This window comes from Schistocerca gregaria, unplaced genomic scaffold, assembly GCF_023897955.1.
Source record: "Schistocerca gregaria isolate iqSchGreg1 unplaced genomic scaffold, iqSchGreg1.2 ptg000526l, whole genome shotgun sequence".
Classification (NCBI taxonomy): Eukaryota; Metazoa; Arthropoda; class Insecta; order Orthoptera; family Acrididae; genus Schistocerca; species Schistocerca gregaria.
Genome location: NW_026061925.1, coordinates 11,254,456 through 11,268,236, shown reverse-complemented (window position 1 = coordinate 11,268,236; position 13,781 = coordinate 11,254,456).

Genomic DNA, 13,781 nt, shown 5'->3' with positions numbered 1-13,781 from the left:
AAAAGGAGGACTAGCAGCCCAGTTGCACGGGAGAATGTGAAAAGTGCTCATATGTAGTAAAAACCTGAGAAATCCGTCCGTTTTCGTCATTTGTTATCGAATCGACTTAAAGCCTGATCGTCACATTGGCCGCTCTTCTCTCTGAAACGGTTGTACTTATCGTCTGCAAAGCTATGTCTCGTGCTGCGGTATGCGGAGACACTAAAAGCACCATAGTAGAACACATATGAAGCTTCAAAGTTGATGTAATAGCCAGTAACAAGTAGTAAAGTTCAAGTTTTAGGTATGGATTATTGACTTTTTAGCTGGCTTTGGTGCATTGGACATGAGCTAGGACCTTAACATTCTGCATGAAAGGAGGACTAGCAGCCGAGTTGCACGGGAGAATGTGAAAAGTGTTCATATGTAATAAAAACCTGAGAAATCCGTCCGTTTTCGTCATTTGTTATCGAATCGACTTAAAGCCAGATCGTCACATTGGCCGCTCTTCTATCTGAAACGGTTGTACTTATCGTCTACAAAGCTATGTCGCGTGCTGCGGTATGCGGAGACACTAAAAGCACCATAGTAGAACACAGATGAAGCTTCTAAGTTGATGTAATAGCCAGTAAGAAGTAGTACAATTCAAGTTTTAGGTATCGATTATTGACTTTTTAGCTGGCTTTTGTGCTTTGGACATGAGCTAGAACCTTAACATTCTGCATGAAAGGAGGACTAGCAGCCGAGTTGCACGGGAGAATGTGAAAAGTGTTCATATGTAGTAAAAACCTGAGAAATTCGTCCGTTTTCGTCATTTGTTATCGAATCGACTTAAAGCCAGATCGTCACATTGGCCGCTCTTCTCTCTGAAACGCTTGTACTTATCGTCTGAAAAGCTATGTCGCGTGCTGCGGTATGCGGAGACACTAAAATCACCATAGTAGAACACAGATGAAGCTACTAAGTTGATGCAATAACCAGTAAGAAGTAGTCCAATTCAAGATTTAGGTATTGAATATTGACCTTTTAGCTGGCTTTGGTGCCTTGGACATGAGCAAGGACCTTAAGATTCTGCATGAAAGGAGGACTAGCAGCCGAGTTGCACGGGAGAATGTGAAAAGTGTTCATATGTAATAAAAACCTGAGAAATCCGTCCGTTTTCGTCATTTGTTATCGAATCGACTTAAAGCCAGATCGTCACATTGGCCGCTCTTCTCTCTGAAACGGTTGTATTTATCGTCTGCAAAGCTATGTCGCGTGCTGCGCTATGCGGAGACACTAAAAGCACCATAGTAGAACACAGATGAAGCTTCTAAGTTGATGTAATAGCCAGTAAGAAGTAGTACAATTCAAGTTTTAGGTATCGATTATTGACTTCTTAGCTGGCTTTGGTGCCTTGTACATGAGCTAGGACCTTAACATTCTGCATGAAAGGAGGAGTAGCAGCCGAGTTGCACGGGAGAATGTGAAAAGTGTTCATATGTAGTAAAAACCTGAGAAATCCGTCCGTTTTCGTCATTTGTTATCGAATCGACTTAAAGCCAGATCGTCACATTGGCCGCCCTTCTCTCTGAAACGCTTGTACTTATCGTCTGCAAAGCTATGTCGCGTACTACGGTATTCGGAGACACTAAATGCAATATAGTAGAACACAGATGAAGCTCCTAAGATGATGTAATAGCCAGTAAGAAGTAGTAGAATTCAAGTTTTAGGTAATGAATATTGACCTTTTAGCTGGCTTTGGTGCCTTGGACATGAGCTAGGACCTTAAGATTCTGCATGAAAGGAGGACTAGCAGCCGAGTTGCACGGGAGAATGTGAAAAGTGTTCATATGTAGTAAAAACCTGACAAATCCGTCCGTTTTCGTCATTTGTTATCGAATCGACTTAAAGCCAGATCGTCACATTGGCCGCTCTTCTCTCTGAAACGGTTGTATTTATCGTCTTCAAAGCTATGTCGCGTGCTGCGGTATGCGGAGACACTAAAAGCACCATAGTAGAACACAGACCAAGCTTCTAAGTTGATGTAATAGCCAGTAAGAAGTAGTACAGTTCAAGTTTTAGGTATTGAATATTGACCTTTTAGCTGGCTTTGGTGCCTTGGACATGAGCTAGGACCTTAAGATTCTGCATAAAAGGAGGACTAGCAGCCCAGTTGCACGGGAGAATGTGAAAAGTGCTCATATGTAGTAAAAACCTGAGAAATCCGTCCGTTTTCGTCATTTGTTATCGAATCGACTTAAAGCCAGATCGTCACATTGGCCGCTCTTCTCTCTGAAACGGTTGTACTTATCGTCTGCAAAGCTATGTCTCGTGCTGCGGTATGCGGAGACACTAAAAGCACCATAGTAGAACACATATGAAGCTTCAAAGTTGATGTAATAGCCAGTAACAAGTAGTACAGTTAAAGTTTTAGGTATGGAGTATTGACTTTTTAGCTGGCTTTGGTGCATTGGACATGAGCTAGGACCTTAACATTCTGCATGAAAGGAGGACTAGCAGCCGAGTTGCACGGGAGAATGTGAAAAGTGTTCATATGTAATAAAAACCTGAGAAATCCGTCCGTTTTCGTCATTTGTTATCGAATCGACTTAAAGCCAGATCGTCACATTGGCCGCTCTTCTATCTGAAACGGTTGTACTTATCGTCTACAAAGCTATGTCGCGTGCTGCGGTATGCGGAGACACTAAAAGCACCATAGTAGAACACAGATGAAGCTTCTAAGTTGATGTAATAGCCAGTAAGAAGTAGTACAATTCAAGTTTTAGGTATTGAATATTGACCTTTTTGCTGGCTTTGGTGCCTTGGACATGAGCTAGGACCTTAAGATTCTGCATGAATGGAGGACTAGCAGCCGCGTTGCACGGGAGAATGTGAAAAGTGTTCATATGTAGTAAAAACCTGAGAAATCCGTCTGTCTTCGTCATTTGTTATCGAATCGACTTAAAGCCAGTTCGTCACATTGGCCGCTCTGCTCTCTGAAACGGTTGTACTTATCGTCTGCAAATCTATGTCGCGTACTGCTGTATTCGGAGACACTAAAAGCACCACAGTAGAACACAGATGAAGCTCCTAAGATGACGTAATAGCCAGTAAGAAGTAGTATATTTCAAGTTTTAGGTATCGGTTATTGACTTTTTAGCTGGCTTTGGTGCCTTGGACATGAGCTAGGACCTTAAGATTCTGCATGAAAGGAGGACTAGCAGCCGAGTTGCACGGACGAATGTGAAAAGTGTTCATATGTAGTAAAAACCTGAGAAATCCGTCCGTTTTCGTCATTTGTTATCGAATCGACTTCAAGCCAGATCGCCACATTGGCCGCTCTTCTCTCTGAAACGGTTGTACTTATCGTCTGCAAAGCTATGTCGCGTGCTGCGGTATGCGGAGACACTAAAATCATCATAGTAGAACACAGATGAAGCTTCTAAGTTGATGTAATAGCCAGTAAGAAGTAGTACAATTCAAGTTTTAGGTATTGAATATGGACCTTTTTGCTGGCTTTGGTGCCTTGGACATGAGCTAGGACCTTAAGATTCTGCATGAAAGGAGGACTAGCAGCCGAGTTGCACTGAAGAATGTGAAAAGTGTTCATATGTAGTAAAAACCTGAGAAATCCGTCCTTTTTCGTCATTTGTTATCGAATGACATAAAGCCAGATCGTTACATTAGCCGCTCTTCTCTCTGAAACGGTTGTGCTTATCGTCTGCAAAGCTATGTCGCGTGTTGCCGTAGGCGGAAACAGGAAAAGCACCATAGTAGAACACAGATGAAGCTTCTAAGTTGATGTAATAGACAGTAATAAGTAGTCCTATTCAAGATTTAGGTATCGATTATTGACTTTTTAGCTGGCTTTCGTGCCTTGGACATGAGCCATGACCTTAAGATTCTGCATAAATGGAGGACTAGCAGCCCAGTTGCACGGGAGAATGTGAAAAGTGTTCATATGTAGTAAAAACCTGAGAAATCCGTCCGTTTTCGTCATTTGTTATCGAATCGACTTAAAGCAAGATCGTCACATTGGCCGCTCTTCTCTCTGAAAAGGTTGTACTTATCGTCTGCAAAGATTTGTCGCGTGCTGCGGTATGCGGAGACACTAAAAGCACCATAGTAGAACACAGAAGAAGCTTCTAAGTTGATGTAATAGCCAGTAAGAAGTAGTACAATTCAAGTTTTAGATATCGATTATTGACTTTTTAACTGGCTTTGGTGCCTTGGACATGAGCTAGGACCTTGACATTCTGCATGAAAGGAGGACTAGCAGCCGAGTTGCACGGGAGAATGTGAAAAGTGTTCATATGTAGTAAAAACCTGAGAAATTCGTCCGTTTTCGTCATTTGTTATCGAATCGACTTAAAGCCAGATCGTCACATTGGCCGCTCTTCTCTCTGAAACGGTTGTACTTATCGTCTGCAAAGCTATGTCGAGTGCTGCGGTATGCAGAGACACTAAAGTCACCATAGTAGAACACAGATGAAGCTTCTAAGTTGATGCAATAGCCAGTAAGAAGTAGAACAATTCAAGTTTTAGGTATCGATTATTGACCTTTTAGCTGGCTTTGGTGCCTTGGACATGAGCTAGGACCATAAGATTCTGCATGAAAGGAGGACTAGCAGCCGAGTTGCACGGGAGAATGTGAAAAGTGTTTATATGTAGTAAAAACCGGAGAAATTCGTCCGTTTTCGTCATTTGTTATCGAATCGACATAAAGCCAGATCGTCACATTGGCCGCTCTTCTCTCTGAAACGCTTGTACTTATCGTCTGCAAAGCTATGTCGCGTGCTGCAGTATGCGGAGACACAAAAATCACCATAGTATAACACAGATGAAGCTACTAAGTTGATGCAATAGCCAGTAAGAAGTAGTCCAATTCAAGATTTAGGTATCGATTATTGACTTTTTAGCTGGCTTCGGTACCTTGGACATGAGCTAGGACCTTAAGATTCTGCATAAAAGGAGGACTAGCAGCCCAGTTGCACGGGAGAATGTGAAAAGTGTTCATATGCAGTAAAAACCTGAGAAATCCGTCCCTTTTCGTCATTTGTTACCGAATCGACTTAAAGCCAGATCGTCACATTGGCCGCTCTTCTCTCTGAAACGCTTGTACTTATCGTCTGCAAAGCTATGTCGCGTACTACGGTATTCGGAGACACTAAATGAACCATAGTAGAACACAGATGAAGCTCCTAAGATGATGTAATAGCCAGTAAGAAGTAGTAGAATTCAAGTTTTAGGTAATGAATATTGACCTTTTAGCTGGCTTTGGTGCCTTGGACATGAGATAGGACCTTAAGATTCTGCATGAAAGGAGGACTAGCAGCCGAGTTGCACGGGAGAATTTGAAAAGTGTTCATATGTAGTAAAAACCTGAGAAATCCGTCCGTTTTCGTCATTTGTTATCGAATCGACTTAAAGCCAGATCGTCACATTGGCCGCTCTCCTCTCTGAAACGGTTGTATTTATCGTCTGCAAAGCTATGTCGCGTGCTGCGGTATGCGGAGACACTAAAAACACCATAGTAGAACACAGATCAAGCTTCTAAGTTGATGTAATAGCCAGTAAGAAGTAGTAGAATTCAAGTTTTAGGTAATGAATATTGACCTTTTAGCTGGCTTTGGTGCCTTGGACATGAGATAGGACCTTAAGATTCTGCATGAAAGGAGGACTAGCAGCCGAGTTGCACGGGAGAATTTGAAAAGTGTTCATATGTAGTAAAAACCTGAGAAATCCGTCCGTTTTCGTCATTTGTTTTCGAATCGACTTAAAGCCAGATCGTCACATTGGCCGCTCTTCTCTCTGAAACGGTTGTATTTATCGTCTGCAAAGCTATGTCGCGTGCTGCGGTATGCGGAGACACTAAAAACACCATAGTAGAACACAGATCAAGCTTCTAAGTTGATGTAATAGCCAGTAAGAAGTAGTACAGTTCAAGTTTTAGGTATTGAATATTGAACTTTTAGCTGGCTTTGGTGCCTTGGACATGTGCTAGGACCTTAAGATTCTGCATGAAAGGAAGACTAGCAGCCGAGTTGGACGGCAGAATGTGAAAAGTGTTCATATGTAGTAAAAACCTGAGAAATCAGTCCGTTTTCGTCATTTGTTATCGAATTGACTTAAAGCCAGATCGTCACATTGGCCGCTCTTCTCTCTGAAACGGTTGTACTTATCGTCTGCAAAGCTGTGTCGCGTGCTGCGGTATGCGGAGAAACTAAAAGCACCGTAGTAGAACACAGATGAAGCTTCTAAGTTGATGTAATAGCCAGAAAGAAGTAGGCCAATTCAAGTTTTAGGTATCGATTATTGACTTTTTAGCTGGCTTTGGTGCCTTGGACATGAGCTAGGTCCTTAAGATTCTGCATAAAAGGAGGACTAGCAGCCCAGTTGCACGGGAGAATGTGAAAAGTGCTCATATGTAGTAAAAACCTGAGAAATCCGTCCGTTTTCGTCATTTGTTATCGAATCGACTTAAAGCCTGATCGTCACATTGGCCGCTCTTCTCTCTGAAACGGTTGTACTTATCGTCTGCAAAGCTATGTCTCGTGCTGCGGTATGCGGAGACACTAAAAGCACCATAGTAGAACACATATGAAGCTTCAAAGTTGATGTAATAGCCAGTAACAAGTAGTAAAGTTCAAGTTTTAGGTATGGATTATTGACTTTTTAGCTGGCTTTGGTGCATTGGACATGAGCTAGGACCTTAACATTCTGCATGAAAGGAGGACTAGCAGCCGAGTTGCACGGGAGAATGTGAAAAGTGTTCATATGTAATAAAAACCTGAGAAATCCGTCCGTTTTCGTCATTTGTTATCGAATCGACTTAAAGCCAGATCGTCACATTGGCCGCTCTTCTATCTGAAACGGTTGTACTTATCGTCTACAAAGCTATGTCGCGTGCTGCGGTATGCGGAGACACTAAAAGCACCATAGTAGAACACAGATGAAGCTTCTAAGTTGATGTAATAGCCAGTAAGAAGTAGTACAATTCAAGTTTTAGGTATCGATTATTGACTTTTTAGCTGGCTTTTGTGCCTTGGACATGAGCTAGAACCTTAACATTCTGCATGAAAGGAGGACTAGCAGCCGAGTTGCACGGGAGAATGTGAAAAGTGTTCATATGTAGTAAAAACCTGAGAAATTCGTCCGTTTTCGTCATTTGTTATCGAATCGACTTAAAGCCAGATCGTCACATTGGCCGCTCTTCTCTCTGAAACGCTTGTACTTATCGTCTGAAAAGCTATGTCGCGTGCTGCGGTATGCGGAGACACTAAAATCACCATAGTAGAACACAGATGAAGCTACTAAGTTGATGCAATAACCAGTAAGAAGTAGTCCAATTCAAGATTTAGGTATTGAATATTGACCTTTTAGCTGGCTTTGGTGCCTTGGACATGAGCAAGGACCTTAAGATTCTGCATGAAAGGAGGACTAGCAGCCGAGTTGCACGGGAGAATGTGAAAAGTGTTCATATGTAATAAAAACCTGAGAAATCCGTCCGTTTTCGTCATTTGTTATCGAATCGACTTAAAGCCAGATCGTCACATTGGCCGCTCTTCTCTCTGAAACGGTTGTATTTATCGTCTGCAAAGCTATGTCGCGTGCTGCGCTATGCGGAGACACTAAAAGCACCATAGTAGAACACAGATGAAGCTTCTAAGTTGATGTAATAGCCAGTAAGAAGTAGTACAATTCAAGTTTTAGGTATCGATTATTGACTTCTTAGCTGGCTTTGGTGCCTTGTACATGAGCTAGGACCTTAACATTCTGCATGAAAGGAGGAGTAGCAGCCGAGTTGCACGGGAGAATGTGAAAAGTGTTCATATGTAGTAAAAACCTGAGAAATCCGTCCGTTTTCGTCATTTGTTATCGAATCGACTTAAAGCCAGATCGTCACATTGGCCGCCCTTCTCTCTGAAACGCTTGTACTTATCGTCTGCAAAGCTATGTCGCGTACTACGGTATTCGGAGACACTAAATGCAATATAGTAGAACACAGATGAAGCTCCTAAGATGATGTAATAGCCAGTAAGAAGTAGTAGAATTCAAGATTTAGGTAATGAATATTGACCTTTTAGCTGGCTTTGGTGCCTTGGACATGAGCTAGGACCTTAAGATTCTGCATGAAAGGAGGACTAGCAGCCGAGTTGCACGGGAGAATGTGAAAAGTGTTCATATGTAGTAAAAACCTGACAAATCCGTCCGTTTTCGTCATTTGTTATCGAATCGACTTAAAGCCAGATCGTCACATTGGCCGCTCTTCTCTCTGAAACGGTTGTATTTATCGTCTTCAAAGCTATGTCGCGTGCTGCGGTATGCGGAGACACTAAAAGCACCATAGTAGAACACAGACCAAGCTTCTAAGTTGATGTAATAGCCAGTAAGAAGTAGTACAGTTCAAGTTTTAGGTATTGAATATTGACCTTTTAGCTGGCTTTGGTGCCTTGGACATGAGCTAGGACCTTAAGATTCTGCATAAAAGGAGGACTAGCAGCCCAGTTGCACGGGAGAATGTGAAAAGTGCTCATATGTAGTAAAAACCTGAGAAATCCGTCCGTTTTCGTCATTTGTTATCGAATCGACTTAAAGCCAGATCGTCACATTGGCCGCTCTTCTCTCTGAAACGGTTGTACTTATCGTCTGCAAAGCTATGTCTCGTGCTGCGGTATGCGGAGACACTAAAAGCACCATAGTAGAACACATATGAAGCTTCAAAGTTGATGTAATAGCCAGTAACAAGTAGTACAGTTCAAGTTTTAGGTATGGAGTATTGACTTTTTAGCTGGCTTTGGTGCATTGGACATGAGCTAGGACCTTAACATTCTGCATGAAAGGAGGACTAGCAGCCGAGTTGCACGGGAGAATGTGAAAAGTGCTCATATGTAATAAAAACCTGAGAAATCCGTCCGTTTTCGTCATTTGTTATCGAATCGACTTAAAGCCAGATCGTCACATTGGCCGCTCTTCTATCTGAAACGGTTGTACTTATCGTCTACAAAGCTATGTCGCGTGCTGCGGTATGCGGAGACACTAAAAGCACCATAGTAGAACACAGATGAAGCTTCTAAGTTGATGTAATAGCCAGTAAGAAGTAGTACAATTCAAGTTTTAGGTATCGATTATTGACTTTTTAGCTGGCTTTGGTGCCTTGGACATGAGCTAGGACCTTAACATTCTGCATGAAAGAGGACTAGCAGCCGAGTTGCACGGGAGAATGTGAAAAGCGTTCATATGTAATAAAAACCTGAGAAATCCGTCCGTTTTCGTCATTTGTTATCGAATCGACTTAAAGCCAGATCGTCACATTGGCCGCTCTTCTCTCTGAAACGGTTGTATTTATCGTCTGCAAAGCTATGTCGCGTGCTGCGCTATGCGGAGACACTAAAAGCACCATAGTAGAACACAGATGAAGCTTCTAAGTTGATGTAATAGCCAGTAAGAAGTAGTACAATTCAAGTTTTAGGTATCGATTATTGACTTCTTAGCTGGCTTTGGTGCCTTGTACATGAGCTAGGACCTTAAGATTCTGCATGAAAGGAGGAGTAGCAGCCGAGTTGCACGGGAGAATGTGAAAAGTGTTTATATGTAGTAAAAACCGGAGAAATTCGTCCGTTTTCGTCATTTGTTATCGAATCGACTGAAAGCCAGATCGTCACATTGGCCGCTCTTCTCTCTGAAACGGTTGTACTTATCGTCTGCAAAGCTATGTCACGTGCTGCGGTATGCGGAGACACTAAAATCACCATAGTAGAACACAGATGAAGCTACTAAGTTGATGCAATAGCCAGTAAGAAGTAGTCCAATTCAAGATTTAGGTATCGATTATTGACCTTTTAGCTGGCTTCGGTACCTTGGACATGAGCTAGGACCTTAAGATTCTGCATAAAAGGAGGACTAGCAGCCCAGTTGCACGAGAAAATGTGAAAAGTGTTCATATGCAGTAAAAACCTGAGAAACCCGTCGGTTTTCGTCATTTGTTATCGAATCGACTTAAAGCCAGATCGTCACATTGGCCGCCCTTCTCTCTGAAACGCTTGTATTTATCGTCTGCAAAGCTATGTCGCGTACTACGGTATTCGGAGACACTAAATGCACCATAGTAGAACACAGATGAAGCTCCTAAGATGATGTAATAACCAGTAAGAAGTAGTAGAATTCAAGTTTCAGGTAATGAATATTGACCTTTTAGCTGGCTTTCGTGCCTTGGACATGAGCTAGGACCTTAAGATTCTGCATGAAAGGAGGACTAGCAGCCAAGTTGCACGGGAGAATGTGAAAAGTGTTCATATGTAGTAAAAACCTGACAAATCCGTCCGTTTTCGTCATTTGTTATCGAATCGACTTAAAGCCAGATCGTCACATTGGCCGCTCTTCTCTCTGAAACGGTTGTATTTATCGTCTTCAAAGCTATGTCGCGTGCTGCGGTATGCGGAGACACTAAAAGCACCATAGTAGAACACAGACCAAGCTTCTAAGTTGATGTAATAGCCAGTAAGAAGTAGTACAGTTCAAGTTTTAGGTATTGAATATTGAGCTTTTAGCTGGCTTTGGTGCCTTGGACATGAGCTAGGACCTTAACATTCTGCATGAAAGGAGGACTAGCAGCCGCGTTGCTCGGGAGAATGTGAAAAGTGTTCATATGTAGTAAAAACCTGAGAAATCCGTCCGGTTTCGTCATTTGTTATCGAATCGAGTTAAAGCCAGATCGTCACATTGGCCGCTCTTCTCTCTGAAACGGTTGTACTTATCGTCTGCAAAGCTATGTCGCGTGCTGCGGTATGCTGAGACACCAAAAGCACCATAGTAGAACACAGATGAAGCTTCTAAGTTGATGTAATAGCCTGTAAGAAGTAGTCCAATTCAAGATTTAGGTATCGACTATTGACTTTTTAGCTGGCTTTGGTGCCTTGGACATGACCTAGGACTTTAAGATTCTGCATAAAAGGAGGACTAGCAGCCCAGTTGCACGGGAGAATGTGAAAAGTGCTCATATGTAGTAAAAACCTGAGAAATCCGTCCGTTTTCGTCATTTGTTATCGAATCGACTTAAAGCCAGATCGTCACATTGGCCGCTCTTCTCTCTGAAACGGTTGTACTTATCGTCTGCAAAGCTATGTCGCGTGCTGCGGTATGCGGAGACACTAAAAGCACCATAGTAGAAGACATATGAAGCTTTAAAGTTGATGTAATAGCCAGTAACAAGTAGTACAGTTCAAGTTTTTGGTATCGATTATTGACTTTTTAGCTGGCTCGGTGCCTTGGACATGAGCAATGACTTAAAGATTCTGCATAAAAGGAGGACTAGCAGCCTAGTCTCACGGGAGAATGTGAAAAGTGTTCACATGTAGTAAAAACCTGAGACATCCGTCCGTTTTCGTCATTTGTTATTGAATCGACTTGAAGTCAGATCGTCACATTGGCCGCTCTTCTCTCTGAAACGGTTGTACTTATCGTCTGCAAAGCTATGTCTCGTGCTGCGGTATGCGGAGACACTAAAAGCACCATAGTAGAACACATATGAAGCTTCAAAGTTGATGTAATAGCCAGTAACAAGTAGTAAAGTTCAAGTTTTAGGTATGGATTATTGACTTTTTAGCTGGCTTTGGTGCATTGGACATGAGCTAGGACCTTAACATTCTGCATGAAAGGAGGACTAGCAGCCGAGTTGCACGGGAGAATGTGAAAAGTGTTCATATGTAATAAAAACCTGAGAAATTCGTCCGTTTTCGTCATTTGTTATCGAATCGACTTAAAGCCAGATCGTCACATTGGCCGCTCTTCTCTCTGAAACGCTTGTACTTATCGTCTGCAAAGCTATGTCGCGTACTACGGTATTCGGAGACACTAAATGCACCATAGTAGAACACAGATGAAGCTCCTAAGATGATGTAATAGCCAGTAAGAAGTAGTAGAATTCAAGTTTTAGGTAATGAATATTGACCTTTTAGCTGGCTTTGGTGCCTTGGACATGAGCTAGGACCTTAAGATTCTGCATGAAAGGAGGACTAGCAGCCGAGTTGCACGGGAGAATGTGAAAAGTGTTCATATGTAGTAAAAACCTGAGAAATTCGTCCGTTTTCGTCATTTGTTATCGAATCGACTTAAAGCCAGATCGTCACATTGGCCGCTCTTCTCTCTGAAACGCTTGTACTTATCGTCTGAAAAGCTATGTCGCGTGCTGCGGTATGCGGAGACACTAAAATCACCATAGTAGAATACAGATGAAGCTACTAAGTTGATGCAATAACCAGTAAGAAGTAGTCCAATTCAAGATTTAGGTATTGAATATTGACCTTTTAGCTGGCTTTGGTGCCTTGGACATGAGCAAGGACCTTAAGATTCTGCATGAAAGGGGGACTAGCAGCCGAGTTGCACGGGAGAATGTGAAAAGAGTTCATATGTAATAAAAACCTGAGAAATCCGTCCGTTTTCGTCATTTGTTATCGAATCGACTTAAAGCCAGATCGTCACATTGGCCGCTCTTCTCTCTGAAACGGTTGTACTTATCGTCTGCAAAGCTATGTCACGTGCTGCGGTATGCGGAGACACTAAAATCACCATAGTAGAACACAGATGAAGCTACTAAGTTGATGCAATAGCCAGTAAGAAGTAGTCCAATTCAAGATTTAGGTATCGATTATTGACCTTTTAGCTGGCTTCGGTACCTTGGACATGAGCTAGGACCTTAAGATTCTGCATAAAAGGAGGACTAGCAGCCCAGTTGCACGAGAAAATGTGAAAAGTGTTCATATGCAGTAAAAACCTGAGAAATCCGTCGGTTTTCGTCATTTGTTATCGAATCGACTTAAAGCCAGATCGTCACATTGGCCGCCCTTCTCTCTGAAACGCTTGTATTTATCGTCTGCAAAGCTATGTCGCGTACTACGGTATTCGGAGACACTAAATGCACCATAGTAGAACACAGATGAAGCTCCTAAGATGATGTAATAACCAGTAAGAAGTAGTAGAATTCAAGTTTTAGGTAATGAATATTGACCTTTTAGCTGGCTTTGGTGCCTTGGACATGAGCTAGGACCTTAAGATTCTGCATGAAAGGAGGACTAGCAGCCGAGTTGCACGGGAGAATGTGAAAAGTGTTCATATGTAGTAAAAACCTGACAAATCCGTCCGTTTTCGTCATTTGTTATCGAATCGACTTAAAGCCAGATCGTCACATTGGCCGCTCTTCTCTCTGAAACGGTTGTATTTATCGTCTTCAAAGCTATGTCGCGTGCTGCGGTATGCGGAGACACTAAAAGCACCATAGTAGAACACAGACCAAGCTTCTAAGTTGATGTAATAGCCAGTAAGAAGTAGTACAGTTCAAGTTTTTGGTATCGATTATGGCTTTTTAGCTGGCTTTGGTGCCTTGGACATGAGCTATGACTTAAAGATTCTGCATAAAAGGAGGACTAGCAGCCTAGTCTCACGGGAGAATGTGAAAAGTGTTCACATGTAGTAAAAACCTGAGACATCCGTCCGTTTTCGTCATTTGTTATTGAATCGACTTGAAGTCAGATCGTCACATTGGCCGCTCTGCTCTCTGAAACGGTTGTACTTATCGTCTGCAAAGCTATGTCGCGTACTGCTGTATTCGGAGACACTAAAAGCACCACAGTAGAACACAGATGAAGCTCCTAAGATGACGTAATAGCCAGTAAGAAGTAGTACATTTCAAGTTTTAGGTATCGGTTATTGACTTTTTAGCTGGCTTTGGTGCCTTGGACATGAGCTAGGACCTTAAGATTCTGCATGAAAGGAGGACTAGCAGCCGAGTTGCACGGGAGAATGTGAAAAGTGTTCATATGTAG